Below are 8,055 nucleotides of genomic sequence, written 5' to 3'. Positions count from 1 at the left end.
GGTTTCAACATGGCTAAACCCTGACTAATGAGTTAGAAGTTAAAAGTTTTGGGAAGAGACTCCTAGTACGGTCGGTTCCTTAAGGGATAATATTTCCCTTTTGCTTTATTTTCTCTTCCCCTTTTTTGCTGTCTGGTAATGGATGGGGAAGCTGGGGCCACAGCAGCTGTTTTGAACAGTGATTGCCTTCAGGGTAGAATTTAACCAACACTGGGTTAAGTTCAGTTTTATTTTGGGTTAAAGAAAAACAATATGACTTTTAAAATCTTTTCACACATTTTTTTCATACAGACCACCTAATCTTAACTGATACACAACAACTACAATATAAGTTCCTTGGAAGCAGAGGCCTTTTTCATTTTGTTCAGAGCCCAGCACACAGGCAAGCCCACAGAGGTTCAAACATCTGTTGAATCTGAATGTCTAATACTGACTCTTTCCCTTTTATATTTTCTTGAATAATTCCTTTCTACCTCTCCTCTTTTCTACTTTTTCTACCATAATTTCCTAAAATATTTCCTCCATTGCCTTTTTGCTTCCTCTTCCATCAGTCTTTGTTCCTCATAGTTACCGTTGTAGTTCACGTGTTTCTTCTTGTTTAGATGAAAGTCTGTCCCAATGAAAAATGAACAAAATATAAATCCAAAAGAAATGATGATTCTTCTTTCAAATTTGGTTTAAATAGAAACCAGCATGGTGGGCTACTTTGTATTTTTTTTTTAATTTAAATACAAGTTAGTTAACATACAGTGTCATCTTGGCTTTAGGAGTAGAACCCAGTGATTCATTTCTTACATATGACACCCAGTGCTCATCCCAAGTGTCCTCCTTAGTGCTCAACACCCATTTAACCCATCCCCCCTCCCACTTCCCCTCCAGCAACCCTCAGTTTGTTCTCTATTGTTAAGAGTCTCTCATGGCTTGCCTCTCTTTTATATTTTTATCTTATCTTTCCTTCCCTTCCCCTAAGTTTATCTGTTGTGTTTCTTAAATTCCACATATAAGTGAAATTATATGATATTTGTCTTTCTCTGACTTATTTCACTTATTATAATACACTCTAGTCTATCCACATTGTTGCAAATAGCAAGGTTTCATTTTTCTGAAATAAAAGCAAAAATGAACTATTGGGACCTCATTAAAATAAAAATCTTCTGCACAGCAAAGGAAACAATCAACAAAACTAAAAGGCAACAACAGACTGGGGGAAGATATTTGCAAATGATATATCGGACAAAGGGTTAGTATCCAAAATCTATAAAGAACTAACCAAACTCAACATCCAAAACACAGTAATCCAGTGAAGAAATGGACAGAAAACATGAATAGACTTTTCCAAAGACATCCAGATGGCTAACAGACACATGAAAAGATGCTCAACATCACTCATCATCAGGGAATTACACAGGAAAATAAGAATACAGTTCTTATTACACAGGAAAATAAGAATACACTTAAAGAATAGTTTTATCTTCCTAAATGTAAAATAAACCTTTCCTACATCCTTATAAATATTGTATAATGGTATTATGACCAAAAGACAAAGATTCAAATTTCATGGTCACTGTGAATTTAAGAACTTCGAAGTTTGTATTTTGAGTGAGTCAGTGGGGGATAGCTCATGAGAAAATGACAAATCAAGTTGAAGAGTTGGTCTCAAGGTTAAAATTCCCAATTAAGAAACAAATGTCGGGGCGCCTGGGTGGCTCAGTCGGTTAAGCGTCCGACTTCAGCCAGGTCACGATCTCGCGGTCCGTGAGTTCGAGCCCCGCGTTGGGCTCTGGGCTGATGGCTCAGAGCCTGGAGCCTGTTTCCGATTCTGTGTCTCCCTCTCTCTCTGCCCCTCCCCCGTTCATGCTCTGTCTCTGTCTGTCCCAAAAATAAATAAAAAACGTTGAAAAAAAAATTAAAAAAAAAAAAGAAACAAATGTCACCTCCTAAATTTCAAAATAAAATTATAAAGGGAAAAGATTTCAGGCTGGAAAAGGAGAAATGATTAAATGTCTTCAAGCTGATTTTTTTAATGTGACTATTTGTCATTCAAATTACCAAGCCATACACATTTATTTTTGAATTTTTTTGAATTTCTAGGATAAGGGGCATTAGGATGAATTCAGTTAGAGAAATATATCACTGTAAGAATGTAAGAAAATGTAAAAATAAGAATCCTTTACTGCTAGTTGGAGAAGTCAAATAATGTGGAATTTTTTTTCTTTACTCTGGCTGTTTTTAAGATTTTATTTTCCCTTTATTTTTTTCATAAGTTTTACTAAATTGTGCATAGATGTGATGTTTTGGGTATTTATAATTTTGGAGAGTAGCAGTTCTTTGTAAAACTGTGTCTTGAGGGGCTCCTGGGTGGCTCAGTCAGTTAAGCATCAGACTTCAGCTCAGATCATGATCTCACAGTTGATGAGTTCAAGCCCCATGTCAGGCTCTGTGCTGACAGCTCAGAGCCTGGAGTCTGCTTAGGATTCTGTCTCCCTCTCTCGCAGCCCCTCCCCTTCTCATGCTCGCTCTCTCTCTCTCTCTCTCTCTCTCTCTCTCAAAAATAAATAAACATTAAAAAATGAAAAAAAAACTGTATCTTGATATCTTTCTACAGCCTTGAAAATGTTTTGCCATTGTCTCTTCAACTATTGCTTCGGTCTCATGTTCCCTCTTCTCTCTTTTCTTCTACATATGCATTTTACCATTTCCGACATTACTTATGTCTCCTAATCTTTTTTCTTTTTTTGACCAACCTTCTTTTCTCTTTGTTTTTCAATGTGGTTATTTTCTACTGACCTACATTTTTGTTTTCTTATATCTAATCTTCTGGTAATTTACCCACAAATATTCTTTTCAGTTATTGTATCCTTCAGTTCTGGAACTACCATTTGAATATTTTATATTTATATTTATATATATATATATATATATATATATATATATTCTATATATATGTTATGTTATATATTATATATATATTCTTATGCTTTTTGAAACTATTTTGTCATCTATTTTATTGAACATATTGATTACAATTATTTTTACATTTCTGTTTTATCATTTCACTATCTAGATCATCTGTGGGTCTGTTTCTAGTACTTATTCCTTCTCTTGTTTTTTGATCATTTGGTACTATTGTAGATTTGTTTTGAATTCTAAACATTGTATATAAAAGACTGCTAAGACAGGAAGCTCTATATGACATTATCTTTATCAAAGAATATTTAATTATTCTAGTGAGTAGTTAGTATAAGGGCAGATTCTCTCAGTCTAAGCTAGGATTAATAAAGTTTGAGAACTGGTTTGAAGCTTTGTAGAAGCTGTAATATTTTTACTTTGCCCATATTCCTGCAAAATTTGAGTTTTACCATTGCCTCTCTTTCTTTTCTTTTATATTTTATATTTAATAAAATATAAAAGAAAATTTTTTTAAATAATGAAAAAACAAGATAAATCCTTTTCTAGAATTTTAGAAGTACAAGTAGAATTAGAAGTACAAGTAGAATTAGAAGATTTTAATTTCCAATTTGTGTTCTTTTGGTGCTGTGAGACTGCTAAAAGGTTTTTGTTTTGTTTTGTTTTGTTTTGTTTTTGCCTTCTAACCTGTTTCCTTCTTAGTTCTTCAGTCTCTTACACCTTGAAATATTAATGCTTGACAAATGACTCAAGGAAAAAAAAAGGTTTTCCTCACTTCCTTACAAAGTCATTTTCTCTCGATCTTGTTCGTTTGGGTCTGACCTACCTTTTTAGCCATTATATTTTTACCACATCCCAAGTTTGACAAACACTCTAGACAGACTTTCTGCTTAAACTCTGAGCCTCCCACTATGAAATGGCAAATAATAGTAAATGTTTCAATGGGAGAAAGCAGCTAAACAAGTATAGTTCCCTTTAGTGTGTTTCCATTCTCTTTTTAATCTGTACCTCTAATCATGGCTGCTTTAATTGCTCTCTAATGCCTAAATAAGCTGAAAATTTTTAGACTGAGGTTTTATAGTAGCTTTTGACTGGAGACCTTGTGTAATACAAACTATTTCATTAGAGTTGGAAGATTTTTTGGAACCAACTCTTTGACCTTTCATTTTCCCTCTAGGCCTGACTTCTTGCTCTGTGGATTATGTTGTACCAAGTTAGAATTCTTCTTAATATACTAGTGACAATTTTCTTATGTAACATATTAGAAATACTGGCAAGTTTATATTCAAACTGTACTACTTAGTTGTTTTGTCCCTAATTAAAGAGGAAGAAGAAGTTGGGGAGGGGACATGGATTTATCCCTATGGGATTAGTTGTTTTTATTATTTATGTGCCCAGAGGGGAGTATAGAAGAGAATTGGTTAAAGTTAAGAATTTTTGTTTTGTTTTCCTTAAATAGCAGTCCCATTGGGATTAAATTATACTTTGGCCAGCTTCTTACATTTATTTGCCAATGGACAAGTCCAAATATGAAGGAATTTTGGTTCTATTTGGATTGATATAATTAGCCTGTCTATAAATAGATTATTTATATCTGTATATTTTAGTTGATGACTTGTCTTATAGAAGACAAATTGTTATTTTAAAATGTCCAGAGTGTTGAAGAGAAGATCCAAAGGAAGGAATATTTGTTCCTGCTAACGTAGTGTGCATACTATCCTAGAAAGATGGTGGGGCAGTGGGATAGGGAATGCATATTCATATAGTGGGATCTTAAAAATGACATACATTATCCTCTCTCTGCTCCTCCCTACCCTCTCTCTCTAAAATAAATAAACATTAAAAATAAAAAACAAGACAGGTGCCTGGCTGGCTCACTCAGGTGAGCATCCGACTTCAGCTCAGGTCATGATCTCACGGTTCATGTTCAAACCCCGTGTCAGGCTCTGTGCTAACAACTCGGAGCCTGGAGCCTGCTTCGGATTCTGTGTCTCCTTTTCTCTCTGCCCCTGCCCCACTCACGCTCTGTGTCCCTCTGTCTCTCAAAAATAAATAAATATAAAAGAAAAATTTTTTAAATAATGAAAAAACAAGATAAATCCTTTTCTAGAATTTTAGAAGTACAAGTTTTATGGATACTCTTGCATGATTTTCACTTAGATATGAGACTATAGTTTCATAAGGTTATCTGGTGTGTTTAATGCTTTACTTCTATGCATTCCAACTGAAATGGCATATCTGGTATTGTGTGACAAAATGCCCATTTTAGTTCCTGTTGCAGAAATCTTAAATATTTCATGTTGTGCTGACAACACTAAGGTACTTACCTCAAAGAACTATATTTTGATGTGGCCATTGGCCTTTCTCCTCAATAATTCTAAATAGAGAAATACAGAAATGAAACATTTTTTTCTTTGTTCTCATGCGGTAACTGTTAAGGTGAGTCTCAAAGAGTTTATTGAAAACATATGGTCTTAGTGACACATGAAAAAAATAATACTCATCTTCATGGTAATAATCAAATTCCAGTTAAACATAGCTTAATTAACTAGTATCTCTATGTAGTAGTTTGAAATAAGTCATTATATCTAGCTTGCATATCAATTTTATGCTCTTTTAACTTTCTAAAAAAAACTGTTGGAGGGATTATTGCTTTCAATCTTCAGAAAATTCTAGAGGCTTCTTTCTTCATAACTCACCTGAGGATAGTTGAGAGTTGACATTCTCATGGTCATGTACAAAGTCAGGAATGTAGCTCAATGTTTAATTTATAGTCCCCTCTATTTTTTAAACTCCACAGTTTACTAATTAGCAACTGGAAATAATCAAACAAAACAGATTTTATCATCAATATGACTACACATTTAGTCAAACTTGCTTTGAAATGGAAGGATTAATCAAAATTATATGATTTCACCTCTGCTCATCATCTGTTGAAGTTCATCTGTTGAGTTGTTAGTGTAATTTTTGGTCAATAAGGAGATTTGCCTTCCTTTTGTTTTCATGAACTCTTAAGGAAAATAGAGAAGCAGAGTGGGTGATTACCTAATGTAATAGCAGCATTCAATCTACTACAATAGCGTATGTATTTTCTTCAAAGACTGTCACAGGACATGTACATCTAGATGGATAAGAAACTGATTATTAAAAGAGAAATTATGAGAAACTACAAAATGCAAAATGAAAAGATATGATTGAGGTGGATGTGAAAAAGCACAGAATTTTCAATTTCATTTTCAACCAATCAGGAAAGCTGTATAGAACAGGTGGCATTTCACACAGAAAAAAAAAAATAGGTACTTTGATCATCTGGTAAAGAAAAGACATTTTAAATGCAATTTTGATTCACTTCTAGACTTATTCCAGTTTTAGACTCTGTATTTTTTAATTTGCTGATAGAGTATAATTAGAAACTAATGTAAATTTTCTCCTGTGCTTTAAGAATCTTGACATTTAGTACTTCATTTTAACAATGCCTTTTATAAGGTGTCATTTCCTTTTATAGTCATTACACTTAAAATTTTTTCTTCTGCTTTCACAGAAAATAAAAGATAAAAACAGTATTAAGATAACTGGCAATTCAAAGGCAAAAAAGGGGCTCCAAGACACAGATATCTAAGTAAACATAAAAGAAAAGTTATGTATTGCTCCCACGTAAAATTAAATTATAGCTGTAAGAATATAAATGGCTCAATCTGTATTATCTTTTGTTGATCCAGCAGCTTGTTGCTATAAAAATACTGACAATTATAAATATAGTCCTTTCCCTTCTGCCATTGGAGCCCTCATATCTTCCTATGAAAGTCACAAGTTAGAGATAAATTTGACACCTTGGATAGGAAATTGAATAGAAGCAAGAAATCAAGTAGAAATTCAAATCTCTCCCTTGACTCTCACAGGAACATATGAAAGTGACTTCCATAATGGCAAAATTTTCTGAGAACATTAAATTAGAATTTTAAGGACATGTTTATTCCAAATCAATATGACTCCAGAGATTGAAAAAATTCATGCCTTTGAGAATAATGCATAGTGTCATTCTGAACAGGCAAGACATACTTATGAAATGTCCTAAAGAACAAAGAATAGAGCTGGGAGAAATATTAAATTTACTTTTATTACAAAACCTTCCTAGAATTTAACTTAATTTAAAATTAAAATAACTTCATCTTCATTATTTTTATAATCATTGCCGAATGTTTATTGAGTGCCTACCAAGTACAGAACAGAGAATTAAGTATTGCCAGCCCAAAGAACAAATGATAGTCTCTCCCTACAGGGGCACACTATCTTTGGAAAAGAGAAAGTAAGTTTCTACTGACATATGTTCCCATTACTTATATTACTCTCTTGCCCTGTTTGGAACCATACAATTCTAATAATTCTTTGGGCTTTCATTTAATACAGGTTTTTATTTTTCCTTTTTGGAGTAAGTTGAGACGATGGAAGTCGTGGGAAAATCTACCTCAAATCTTACATCATAAAACCCTACCGTGTCTCAGCAGGGACTTTGGGTATCAGTAACTCCCTCCTGAAATAAAAATTTAATGGTCAATGTGTTTGTCCTACAGTATTAGAAGTCCCCAACCTAGGGGTTCCTGGGTGGCTCAGTTGGTTAAGCGTCTGACTTCGGCTCAGGTCATGATCTCACAGTCTGTGAGTTTGACCCCCATGTGGGGTTCTGTGCTGACAGCTCAGAGCCTGGAGCCTGCTTTGGATTCTGTGTCTCCCACTCTCTCTGCCCATCCCCCACTCATGCTCTGTCTCTCTCTGTGCCAAAAATAAACATTAAAAAAATTTAAAAAAAAGTCCCCGACCTAGCATCGTTAGACAATATGAGAAAATGCTTTAAAGAAAAACTAAGTTTTAATTTTTTTACAGCTATATCATTTGCAGAATATGAATCACACTGTGTTGTCACCTAGCAACTATTTATTTGATATGATATTTTAACCTAAAACAGACATTTTTCCCATGACTAAATTCTATTCCAAGTCTATCACATCTATTTTCACATCTATTTTCTATGTCCTGATAGAAACCATCATAACTTACTAGAACAGGCAAGTGTCAGATCTGCTAATAATGAAAGCTGCAGTGGGGCCTAAAACACAGATGCTGGGTGGTACTTGCTGACTCTGGACATGT

General features: G+C 33.9%; 1 long non-coding RNA gene across 1 annotated transcript in view; it reads right to left on the bottom strand.

Moving 5' to 3' along the window:
- Positions 1 to 210: 210 nt before the first annotated feature.
- Positions 211 to 8,055, bottom strand: part of LOC122491836 — a 49,327-nt gene continuing 41,482 nt past the window's right edge. The window contains exons 2-4 of the long non-coding RNA XR_006299461.1: positions 5,825 to 5,917; positions 5,607 to 5,722; positions 211 to 610 (exon numbers count right to left, since the gene is read on the bottom strand). This is a non-coding gene — a long non-coding RNA (uncharacterized LOC122491836). The remainder of the gene's footprint in view (positions 611 to 5,606; positions 5,723 to 5,824; positions 5,918 to 8,055) is intronic.

This window comes from Prionailurus bengalensis, chromosome C2 (assembly GCF_016509475.1).
Source record: "Prionailurus bengalensis isolate Pbe53 chromosome C2, Fcat_Pben_1.1_paternal_pri, whole genome shotgun sequence".
Taxonomy (NCBI): Eukaryota; Metazoa; Chordata; class Mammalia; order Carnivora; family Felidae; genus Prionailurus; species Prionailurus bengalensis.
This window is presented reverse-complemented; position numbering and strand designations above follow the sequence as displayed.